The sequence below is a fragment of the Panthera uncia genome, chromosome F2, assembly GCF_023721935.1.
Source record: "Panthera uncia isolate 11264 chromosome F2, Puncia_PCG_1.0, whole genome shotgun sequence".
In the NCBI taxonomy this organism is placed as follows: Eukaryota; Metazoa; Chordata; class Mammalia; order Carnivora; family Felidae; genus Panthera; species Panthera uncia.
The window spans coordinates 1,258,001-1,270,328 of record NC_064812.1 but is presented as its reverse complement, the minus strand read 5'-3'; the positions used below and the strand labels follow the sequence as shown (position 1 = coordinate 1,270,328).

The window sequence follows — 12,328 nt, the reverse complement described above, 5'->3', positions numbered from 1 at the left end:
CCCTCCCCTCGGCCCCACCCCATCCCGCCCCCTCCCCACCACCCCGCCCCCACCCCAGCGCTCCTCCCTCGCCCCGCCCCGCCTCCCCCCACCACCAGTCCTGTACCCCTCCTCCGCCCTCTTCCCACCTCGTCTCACTCCTCCCCGCGATCCCTACCGCTCTTCCAGCAGCTCCTCACTCCCAAAGAAGGCCCCCCCCCCCCCGCACCGCGCCTCCTCCGCGCTGCCCTCCGCCCGGTCAGGTCGAGGCCCTGCTCCAGGGCTCCTCCTCAAGCCCTTGCGGCCCTTTCCTTCCCGATGCTTGGCCTTTGATTTCTCGTTTGCTTTTCATTTTCACCCCATCCCTGCCTTGCGTCTACCTGCCGCGGTGCTCTCTCCGTGGGTGCTGTGCGGCACTGCCTGCAGGGCTCCGTCCTCGGGGACCACCTCACGTCCACTGAGGGCCTCCTGCACCCCGGCCCCAGAACACAGGGAACACACCGGCGGGCCACCTGCTGTAGCTCACAGGGAGCGACACGGTCCAGAGAGCACACGCCACCCCGCGGCGCCCACCGCACCCGACGGGACACAGCGCCCCCGTCAGCGCGCCTCACGAGCCGAGGCTGTGTGTTTCTGCGGCCTCGGAAAATGGCTTGTGTCTGAGCCCTCGTGGCCGTTGCCAGGAGTGGCCCGACCAACCTCCGGCTTCATCCGCACGGCACCCCCAGGCTCCGCCACCCCAGGCCCCAACACCGTTCCTTACCCCCATCCGGGCTCCACCCATTTACTTCACGAAGACGTCTCTACTAGGCACTAGGTCCATCCCCTGCATTCTCGTATTCGCAAGAATCACCATCACGCCCCGTGTGACGGCTTTTAAAGTTGGCCACCAGAATCACACTTCAGGATGCTTACGCGGCTTTTTTTCCCGGATGGCTTTTTATCTTCACTGGCTTGGTGGTCTGTGCCCACCGAGAACACAAATTGAGGGTGCCCGGGCGGCTCAGTTGAGCGTCTGACTCTTGATCTCAGCTCAGGTCATGATGCCCCAGGGTCATGGGATCAAGCCTCCCATCAGCCTGTTTGGGATACTTTTTTTCTCCCTCTGCCCCTCCCCCCCACTCGTGCGCGCACTCTCTCTCTCAAAAATAAAAAGTAAAAACAAAACACAAACTGATACATAAATATATGGATCTGCTGCTCACTCAGCAAGCTGCCGTTTCAAAAACAGAGGGAAAGATTCAAAATCTTGTAGAAGTCTCCAATCTTCTCAATGGACTTTGTTCTCTTTTTACTAATGTTTGGTAAAGAGCAAATCTATGAGCACAGCCCCAGTCGAAGCACAAAGAGGGAAGCCACAAAAGCGGCTCTGTCCCGACCTCCTGGGGCTTCGGGAGGCGTGACAGCAAAGTGATCCACCAACACTATGCCTGCCAGGAAAGCATCGGCTTACAAAACGCTCCTTCAAAAGTAACTTTTAAAGCAATAATCAGAGTGAGAAAATATATACAGAAACAGACCCCAGACCAGACAGAGAGAGGACCAGGTGCAATGGCCTGCACAGGTGACAGGGCATCACCTCACTGCCACCCAAACACGCGCGCCAGTGGGGCTGCGTCGGGGGAGACCCGGCACCGGGTCACCCGCCAAACACGAGCCAGGCATCCACAGCCACGCCTCCGCTCCCTGAACTACACATCCGGTGGGATGGCGGGAATGAAAAAGGCAGAAAATGACAAGTGCTGTCAAGGGTGTAGAGAAAACGGTTCCTTGCACACCGCTGGTAGGAACGAAAACTGGTGGAAGCACTTTAGGAAACAGCCGGGCAGCTCCTCCGTGAGGCCAATGCAGAATCAGCACGAGACCCACAGCTCCACCTCACGGGGTCCAGATAAACGCCTGCACGTGAATGTTCACGGCGGTAGCGTCCACGAGAGCCCAGGGGACGAACGATCCAGACGCTCCTCAACGGATGAACGGGAAAGTGAAAAGTGGTATATTCTCAGCCACGAAAAGGAACAAAGTACTGATCTACGCTGCACCGCGGGTGAATCGCGAACACAGGGCAAGCAAAAGAACGTGGACACGAAAGGACAAGTATCGTACGATCCACTCTGGAAGATATCCAGAACAGGCAAACTCACAGAAACAGAAAGCTGGTAAGTGGTTGTCAGGAGCTGGTGGCGGGGGAGAGGAGTGTGGGGTTCCTGTTCCGGGTAACACGGGGTTCTGGAACCAGGCGGAGGCGGTCGTGACACCAGACTGCAGATGTGCTTCCTGCCGCGGAACTGGATACTTTCAGATGGTTCAAATGATGAATTTTCTGTTACGTAAATTTTATCACAATTAAAAGAAGCACAAAATGAAGGTTTCCAGAACTTTCTGCCATTTTCCGTGAGAGAACAAGAAGAGTCGGGACAGAACATGAGGCACAGAGAGAAATCCCACGTCCACGCGCAGCAAGCGGCCAAACACCGTGGCCCGTGAGCTACATGTGGGCCACACGCATTTCTGTCTGGCCAGCCAGGCATCTTTGTGCAATTTCAGCAACGTTTAGCATTTGGATCATTTCAGCGTAACAACCCCAGTTCCTGCAACCTGGACAAGTCAGCAGCCTGGCCGTGCGGGCCACCACACCCGCATGTCCTCTGAGAGGTGGCCAGGCCGCTCACGGCGTGGACACGGTTGAAGCAGCAAATGGCAGACCGTGACGGGAACGGCCCGTCTCCTCCCCAGGACAGATTACAGAAACGAGGAGAAGCAACTGGACACTGCCCAGGGAGAACATCACGTTAAACGGCTCCTGAACTCCAAGGCCAGGCGCTGCATTCAAAACCGGAAATGTATTGGGGCGCCCGGGGGGGGCTCAGTCGACTAAGCGTCCGACTTTGGCTCAGGTCATGATCTCACAGTTCGTGGGTTCAAGCCCCGCTCTGTGCCGACAGCTCGGAGCCTGGAGCCTGTTTCGGACTCTGTGTCTCCCTCTCTCTCTGCCCCTCCCCCACTCGCACTGTCTCCTTCTGTCTCAAAAATAAACAAACATTTAAAAATGATTTTTAAGGGGCACCTGGGTGGCTCAGTCGGTTGAGCGTCCGACTTCAGCTCGGGTCACGATCTCGCGGTTCTGTGAGTTCGAGCCCCGCGTCCGGCTCTGGGCTGACGGCTCAGAGCCTGGAGCCTGCTTCTGGTTCTGTGTCTCCCTCTCTCTCTGCCCCTCCCCCGTTCATGCTCTGTCTCTCTCTGTCTCAAAAATGAATAAACATTAAAAAAAATTTTTTTTAATGATTTTTAAAAAATGGAAATGTATTTAGAACAACACAAGTCAAACTACCTGATTCTAAAACTTCATTCCAGGGGTGCCCGGGGGGCTCAGTCAGTTAAGTGTCAGAGTTCAGCTCAGGTCATGATCTCATGGTTGGTGGGTTCGAGCCCCGCGTCGGGTTCTGGGCTGACAGCTCAGAGCCTGGAGCCTGCTTCGGATTCTGTGTCTCCCTCTCTCTGCCCCTCCCCCACTCATGCCCGTCTCTCTCTCTCTCTCTCTCTCTCTCTCTCTCTCTCTCAAAAATAAATAACGTTAAAAAAAAATAAAAGATATAAAACATCATTCCCTTCCCCATGAAGCGATACACAAATCCCATCACGGAGCCCTGTATTCATTACAGCACCACGCTTTTCAAAAGCAAAACCTACCTCAGTCTTTTCCATCAGGTTTTTTTCTTTGTTCCACTGGACAAAGGGAGCTATTTACACCATCATCCGACACAGGAAAGAGGGAGAAAACAAACAGGAGAGGTAAAGGAAAGCCAGTGACAACAACACCTAGTGCCTTTTAAACCATTTTTGGTTTCAGTCTTGAAAAAGATGTGGTTACATTGTTGCCAAGTTCACGATTAAACTGCGACAACATCATTTATTTAAAACAAAAACCCTACAAAGGGCCAAGGGCAGCCAAGAGAGGGCTGGACCTCAGGCCTCTGTCTCAGCTGTCACATGAATGTGCAAGACACTGACACCCAGTCCCGCAGCAGCGCTCGTTACCAACTGTTCTATATCCTGCTGGATTCTGACTTCTGCTCGAGTCAAAGCAAGGCCTCAGTAAACTCAGGGAGTGCAGGTCTCAACTCCATTGCCAAGGCCACACTGAGGACCCCTTTGACTGCACCCACCTCATTCCCCTCACAACCCCTATAGCCCCCCTCCACAGAGGAAAGGGACTGAGAACAAACCCCACCTGATAATACCATTTTCTTGGCCTGGATTTTCTTTCCAAGTGGAGAGCGTACTTTCTTTTTTTTAATTTAAAAAAAATTTATTTTTAATGTTTATTTTTGAGACAGCGAGACAGAGAGTGAAAGAGAGAGAGAGAGAAGGAGAGCACTAGTGGGGGAGGGGCAGAGAGAGGGAGACACAGAATCTGAAGCAGGTTCCAGGCTCTGAGCTGTCAGCACAGAGCCCGATGAGGGGCTTAAACTCACAAACCGTGAGATCATGACCCGAGCCGAAGTCGGATGCTCAACCGACTGAGCCACCCAGGCGCCCCTAGAATGTACTTTTTTCCAAGCACTGCTACAAGCCACAGATAACATTCATTTACTGGGAACATTTCCGGATCATGATAAATAGTTAGTACTTCTGTTAAAACACTAAGCGGAACATCACCAATGTGGCCCCTGGGAAGACCAAATATGGCGCCTGGGACGTGAGATCAGGTCCAGGCGGCCCTGACACCCCCAGCCCGTGGCTGCCGGTCCTCAGAACTCACCAAAAGGGTTCGCACTGTCAAACAACCACACCCACCCCTCCTAGGACTGATTCCAATCCCAACCCACAACACAGAAAAGCAGCGCACCTTATGAAACTTGAAATAAATGAACTTTAAGCGAACACAAAATACCTAGTTTTAGATTTATCAAAATGACATGCAAACTAAGAAAGGCCCAGGGGTTACCCAAATAAAAAAAATGTAACATACTGAAGACTGTGCCTTGAAAAATGAAATAGTAACAGCAAATAAAAGACTCAAATCTGGTGTTCCCCCCATCTTCCCTGATTTGGGGGGTTTGGCTCCTTTTCTTTCTACTTCTTTGAGTTTCTAGCTTCATCTGTTCAGTATTCTCTCCTGCCTTTAATCAAAGAAATCTTTCAACGTGACTCCCAAAGGGAGAAACGCAAAGCCAACCTTGAAACAATGTCTTTGATGGGAAGAAACCGAAACCGCACGGAGAAGTGATAAGATCACCTCCTCCGTCTCCTTCTCCAGTCTGACACCAAAGCCCTTGCTCCAGGCCGCCCGTGCGTGTCTGTGCGCACACGCTGCCCCGGTCCCATTCTCGACACTGCGGGGGGGGCTCGATCAGACTAAACTATTACCAGAGCCAAGCCAGCTTGTGAACAAAAATCACAATCCGCCCAGCAAAGGCCACCTTTTCTTCCCCAAACTATTCTGTTATCTCATGAGGGCAACTTTATCTTTCACCCAGACAGCTTGGAATCGTGACCATCTCCCATGGCCCCGCCTTCATCTGTAACTGTAAGAAAACACACAAGGCTGGGCTGCATCGTGTAAGGCCCCAGGGCAAGCAACAGGTCGGCTCTGAGGGCCAGCAGGGACACACGTGGCACTGACGTCCGATGACCTGTCATGCCCGGAGCCCATGGTGTGTACAGCTGAGTCTACACCTAAAACACAGCAACAGCAACCTCACGTCGGCCCGCAGCCAAGAGAGGAGCAAAGACATGCCGCCCACAAGGTCTGTATTGGACCTGACAGTCCACGGATGGCATTTGATCTGGACCCCCATTACTATATTAATCTCTCTAGGAACAGTTTCAGTTAACAGGTCCTGAGCATTTTCCTGTGGGGTTATATGTCTTCATGCTCATGTTTTGCTTAAAATTTTTTAACGTTTATTTTTGGGAGAGAGAGAGAGAGTGCGCGAGCAAGAGCGAGCGAGTGGGGGAGGGGCAGAGAGAGAGGGAGACACAGAATCCCAAGTAGACTCCAGGCTCTGAGCTGTCAGCACAGAGCCCGATGGGGCTCAAACCCACGAAAGCAAGTTGATGACCTGAGCCGAAGTTGGACACTTAACTGACTCAGCCGCCCAAGGGCCCCTCACGCTTGTAGTTTTAAATATTACAACCAAGTCTTGGGGAGCCTGGGTGGCTCAGTCGGTTAAGCGTCTGACTTCAGCTCAGGTCATGATCTCACAGCCTGTGAGTTCAAGCCTCGCGCTGGGCTCTGTGCTGACAGCTCAGAGCCCGGAGTCTGCTTCGGATTCTGTCTCCCTCTCTCTCTCTGCCCCTCCCCCGCTCATGCTCTGTCTCTCTCACTCTCAAAAATGAATAAATGTTTTAAAAAAAATTTTTTTTAAAGAAATATTACAACCAAGTCCTGGGAATGCAGGCATACACTCCACTGCGAAGAGCCCATTTGCCAACTCTAGCGGAGAACTTACCGATTTAGACGCATCAGACTGAAAGAAAAGGGGAAAAAAAACCTGTAAACTCAAGGTGTTACAAGATTCCGGGGTGTTACCAGCAAAGTGACGAAGAGGAGGGCAGGTCTGAAGGCAGGCGGTGAGGAGCCCCCTAAGGTAGGCCGGGAGCTGGGCAGGAAGCCTTTAGCGTAAAGGAACGGGGGGGGGGGGGGGAGGGGTGAGCGCATCCACAGCATCTCCCCAAGAGGGAGGACAGCCCTTGGGGACGAGCGGGATGTCCCCCCGCCACCCCGCGAGGGCGCTTTCCCTGCGCGGCGGGCGTGGCGCGGGGCAAGGGCCGGGCCGGAGCAGGAGGCCGGGCGGGCAGGGCAGCTCGCAGAACAGAAGGAGCACGTGCGAGAGGGGAGCACGGTCACGGAGGGCACGGCCAGGGTCACCGAGAGGAACGAGGTCTGCAACAGGAACAGCTCGCTGAGGCCATGGCCGGGCCTCCTCTGGGCCCCTTTGCGCCCACGGACCGGGCCCCACCGCCCCTGCGGCTCTTCCGGGTTCCCCGGACCCCTCAAAACGACCAGACACACTCCCCGGGCAGCCCAGCCACGACGTTCAGCTCCGCGCATGCGCAGCTGCCTTCCCCGCCCCCTACTCCCGCCACGTGCCACGCCTCGCGCTGCCGCGGGGGGGCCTCTGGGAAGGCGGACGGACGGGCGCATGCGCGCTTTGGTGGGCGGCACGGGAGAGACCTGCGGTGGAGCCTCACGCCTTCCACCCCGGGCGCGCTCGGCTCCAGACGCTCAAGGAGCGCAGACGACGCGGGGCTTTGGCCGATTGAACGCCAAATGGGAAAGTGTTGGAGAGAAGCTCACAGAGGCGCTGTCGGTGGCCAGGGCCCACGTGGTGCGGTGGGCGCGTGACGGGAGCGAGGTGTGCTGGGCGCCGGGCCGCCAGCTGGGGCGGGGAGGCAGATGAGCGTGTTCTGTGGGGTTTGGGAGGAGGGGAGCACCCCAAACACACAGCGGGGTCGACTGAGTGTGGGGAGGCCGCCCGGAGAGGCGACGGCGGACGCCTGGCGGGCGGGGAGCTGTGTGCACAGGGCACAGCCAGGGCCGGCGGATGCTGGGGTGATTCTTGTGGGTGCGCCCACGCGCCGGGCGTGCAAGCGGAGGCCGGGTTCCCTCAGGAGCACGGCCTTTGTGCAAATGCTTGGTTTGGGAGGTGAGCCCGGGAAGCACGGGCAAGGGAGCAGCCCCGGAGGCGGCGAGGCCAGGCCCCGGGGTATTGACGAGCTGGTCGGTGCAGGGGGCTTGGGGAGGACGGAGACGACGCCCCCAGGGTTAGCTGGCCCCCACTCACCCTCCGCTGGGGCACGGACTCGTGGGCCCAGAGGGGCCCTAGCGAAGGCGCTCACACGTGACCGTGGAAGGAATGCGCGCAGGGGAACAGCCGGTGCTAAGGATGCGCGGCCTGGGCAGGTGCACCTGTACGTGCCTGCAGGGAAGGGCTGCGCGGGGTAGCGTGTGTGTCTGTGTGTTTCTGTGTGTGTGTGTGTGTGTGTGTGTGTGTGTGTGTGTGTGTGTAGGAGTATGGGCGCACCAGCGGGTCCGGGAGCATATAACAGTATCCTGACGTCAGCATTTGAGAGGTCACTGGGCCTTAGTGGGCAGACGGCGCACCGGGCAGGGAGGCCTGCAGGAAGCTGAGGTCCCGTGGGAGACCGAAGCGAGGTGGCCAGCCCAGGATGGAGGGAGGTGGAAACTAGGAGCTGAGGGCGCTGCGCAGGGTTCCGGTCGCGCGGCTGGCAGACTAGGGCTGTCTTCTGACCCTGAGACCCCCGTCACGGGACACCACCTGAAAAAATACAGAGGAGGCTGGAACAGGTTTCTTTTGCGTTACAGTTTGATTGTTTTATAGGTTCTAGTGCCTTTGTTTGAGATGATTAAAGATGCCGTTTTCCTGCCTTCTGAACAAATGGACGTTAAGTAAATAGCTGTTTTCCTGCTTTGGTGAGTAATGGCCAGACAGAAGCCTTCTGTTGTGTAGCTGGCCTCACGCTGCCAGCCGAGTATGTGCCCCCAAAGCTTTGCATAAAGACGGCATCTAATCTACAATTGTGCCTGGATTTGCTCGGGCCCCACGGAGGCTGAACTCATTCTATTCAGAGCGCCACAGGAACAATAACCAAAAAAGGATACCATGAAGGCAACATCTATCATACGCTTCTTAAAAAACCCCATTGTCAGCATCAGTGACAATGGCATTACCGCTCAGTCACTAAGATTAAAAATTAGTCATACGTGGAAAATAGAAACAGGTTTTCAGGGAGAAGGAAGCTTTGGTTCCACTGAATAATGCCCCCTTTTTTGCTTGGTAAATAAATGATGCATATTTTCTGATGATATATATTTTTGAGGGTAGCTATGTCTAGGTGGTCCCAGGTTTGGGGTAAACGCCTTGTTGTCAGTTGACTGGCTGGGCAGATGTCAAAAATATTTTATAAATTATTTCCCAAACTATCTGACGATGAGGTATTCAGCAGTGACAGCAGAGTAAGCTCCATCTAGAATGTGAATCTTTCTGGCTTAGGTCACAAAATGAATCACAGTTTTTGGAATTAAGGGTTTTTTCCCTACATATCACGAGTTATCAGTATGGCACAGTCATTATCCAGGGTAACATTTGGCCGGCCCGTGCCCTCTCACCCCTGCAAACCACCCACCCACAGAGCCCTACCCCCCTGCTACTCCTCTGCCTCCCCCCGCCCCGCCCAAGCCCACGGTCAGTGGGGGACCTTGCTCCCTCTACCAGCAACACATAGAAACAGTCCACGGGGAGCCCCTGTACCCTCCCAACCCCGCACGTGCCAGGCCTGTGTCCCCCTTTCCTCTGCCTTCTGTGCTATGGTTAGACTGTCGGTTCTTGTGTGAAAGGCCGGCCGGCCATATGGCCCACCCCGACCCTATGACCCGGTGTCACGCCAGTCCTGTGCTCCCGCTACAGTAGAACTCCCGGACATGTGTTCATTCTCTGTGTCCACTTCCTCTCCTTCAGCTCGCTTTTGATCTCGCTCAGAGCAGCCTTTTGTCCACACCCCTCTTAGAGGTCTCCTGGCAAGGTCTCCACTGGCCTCATCCCTCAACCCGCATGAGACGAGGCATCAGTCGCTGGCTGTCTTTGGGCTCAGTCCCGGCAGCCCCTCTTGCTGACCCTGTGGTGAACCAGCCGGCCCTCTGCCCAGGACTGTTCTCTGGTGACTGCACAGCACAGATGCCCACACGGGGCTTGCCCGCAGCCTCACCCCCAGGCTCCAGCTCAGCAGCCTGCCCCTCACCTGTCCTCTGCCCCTCCAGAGCTCCTCCCGGCCCAAGGCGGCTCTTCAGCAGTAGGATCCCCTGCAGAGGGTTATGGCAAGGGCTCAGTGGCGGGAGACCTACAGGTGCTTCCCGCTGCCAGCCTGTGGTCAGACCAGAAAATGCCAACTACCTACAGCAATGCTGGGGGCCAGCCCCAGGGGTCCTCACTTGCGCTGTTCTGAGGACGAGAGTTCCCCACAGTGGTCAGAACAATGCCCGTGGAGCCAGGCCGCTCTGCCAAGTTTACGAGAACAATAATTTGTCGCCCCGCTTTCCTTGGGCCTCATCCCCCAAAAGTGCCCGTTCCTCAGAGGCCGGCAGGCAAGCCACCTCCCTTGCCCAGAACATGACTCCTCCCTCCCTCCCCGTGTGCACTCCCAGCACCTTTATGTCCAGAAGGGAAAGGGCAGGGACGTGGCCTGTGAAGATTCTAGAGTGTGGTGGGCATTCAGTGCCCACAGAGCCCCCTCTCACCAAGGCACCCCGAAGAAGGGGACTTTGAGTTCTCTCGGTTCCCAAAGGGCTTTTTATACTGTGCCCACTGCAAGCCGGTCCTCAGTGGCTCTTCCCGCTCCCCTCCAACCGCCTCTCAACGTGCCTTCAAATAAGAATAAATACGTGTGTCTGTTCTCTGGGGCCTTTGACAGCCCTGAGCTGGCACCGCGACTCGGGCGGGATTGATGGCACCGTCTCACCAGGAAGCCAGGTGCGTCTTTTACTAAGGGTGGTTTCCAAATGATGAATGGCTCTCTCACAAACACAAAATTGTTGATAGTATTTACAAACAATTCATTTTTCACGTTCTGTTGATTCTTCGCCAGCCTCCCTCGGCGACCCCCCCACCGCTGATGCATCGGTGGCTATTACTGCCATTGATTAAGGCTTCCTGTGGTCCCACGCAGCCTGTTACTTCATTTGTCACAGACAAGCGGCGTGCGCACGGCAGTATATCATGTTCTTTTCGTACTTTACTGTTATTTGTTTTTCAATTTATGTCGTGTGCTCTCCGAGTAAGGTGCGCACCCACACTCCAGAGTCTCGGCCACGACTGCGAACACATACACGCGTAATTAAACTCTCCGGCTCTGCCCAATCCTGTGCCTCCAAAGCCTGACTCCTCCGCCTCCCATTCTGGAAAAATGCAAAGGTAAACAAACAGCGGCAGCACTGCCACCTAATTGAGACTTGGGGACAGGAAAGAAAGTCACTTAAGTGCCACCACTTGTTTGTCATTCAAGATCGAACCGAAAAAACCCAAACCCAAAATTTTCAGCACCTGCCAGGGGAGAGACAGTCATCGAAGCAGCCCAGTCCAGGCCAGGTGAGGGTTTTCTAGAACAGCTAGCTGATCTCACCGTATCTCTCCACTACATCCCGATCGCATTTGTAGTTCACTTACGGCATCTCCCATGGCCAGGCCCTCCCAGGAGACGGGCTGGTGTGTGCAGAAGGTGCCAGACCCTGCGAGGGTCCAGCCTTCAACTTCCTGCTGCAGGGCCGTTGGGTTTCCGGACAGCCCGGTCCTCATTTGGCACTTGCAGAAGCTCGCGAAGGAGCCTGAGTCTCCTCCCGGCCTGCGAGTCCGAACGTTCATGTTCACATCATGAGTCCACTGGGCTCGTATCTGCCAAGTATCTGTACCCGGGTGTGAGGCAGACTCCCTCAGCACTTCCTGCCCTCGTCCGCGGAAAACCCCCATGGTGGCCCGCGTCCCCCTCTGCTAATGACCAACGCCATTTGCCTGCCTTTTCACACCAAAAGTTTCCACTTCCTCACTTTCCATTCTTTCATTTACCTTCTAGTCTTTTTTTTTTAATTTTTTATTTATTTTTGAGAGAGAGAGAGAGAGAGAGAGACGGAGTGCGAGCGGGGGAGGGGCAGAGAGAGAGGGAGGCACAGAATCCGAAGCAGGCTCCAGGCTCCCAGCTGTCCGTGCAGAGCCTGACGCGGGGCTCGAACCCATGAGCCATGAGATCATGACCTTAGCTAAAGTCAAGACGCCTAACCCACTGAGCCACCCAGGCGCCCCACCTTTTTTTTTTTTTTTTTTTTAACTTCAAAGCACAGTAGTACATTCTTGCTCAGAGAAGTCCAATAATACAGACGTGTGTAAGGAGAAGACCCGTCATCTCCCTGAGCCCAGGGGCCTGAGGAAGCCAGACTCAGCTGCTGATTCTGCCGGCTCCCCAAAGAGGTGTATTTGGAGCGTTCTTCCTTGTCTTTCTTTTTAAAATGCTAATGTGGGGTTTTCCCCCACAGACGTGTTACTCTGCGGTTTGTTTTGGTGAGTCATCGGCCAATCATGGGGTCCTGGAACCCGCGGCCTGTGGGCTCTGGGGCGCCCCACCTTCCACCTCGGCGCCCCCACTCTGTCCCATAGCTTCGGGCTAGTGGCTGTGTTCAGTCTCCTCTTTTTGAAATACCCAGGGTGGCGTCTGCTCGCCTGGTTGGACACGGACGGACACATAACCTTTCCTCACTTTGCCTGCGGTTACCTTTGACTCTTTCGGAATCAGTTTTTAGGAACTGTTTTACTTGGGGCTCTCACTTCCATTTATCACA

General features: G+C 55.2%; 1 long non-coding RNA gene across 1 annotated transcript in view; it reads right to left on the bottom strand.

The window, feature by feature from the left end:
- Nucleotides 1-4,788, bottom strand: part of LOC125924344 (uncharacterized) — a 12,128-nt gene extending 7,340 nt beyond the window's left edge. Inside the window, exons 1-2 of the long non-coding RNA XR_007458354.1 lie at nucleotides 3,670-4,788; nucleotides 2,124-2,302 (exon numbers count right to left, since the gene is read on the bottom strand). This is a non-coding gene — a long non-coding RNA (uncharacterized LOC125924344). The remainder of the gene's footprint in view (nucleotides 1-2,123; nucleotides 2,303-3,669) is intronic.
- Nucleotides 4,789-12,328: the final 7,540 nt, after the last annotated feature.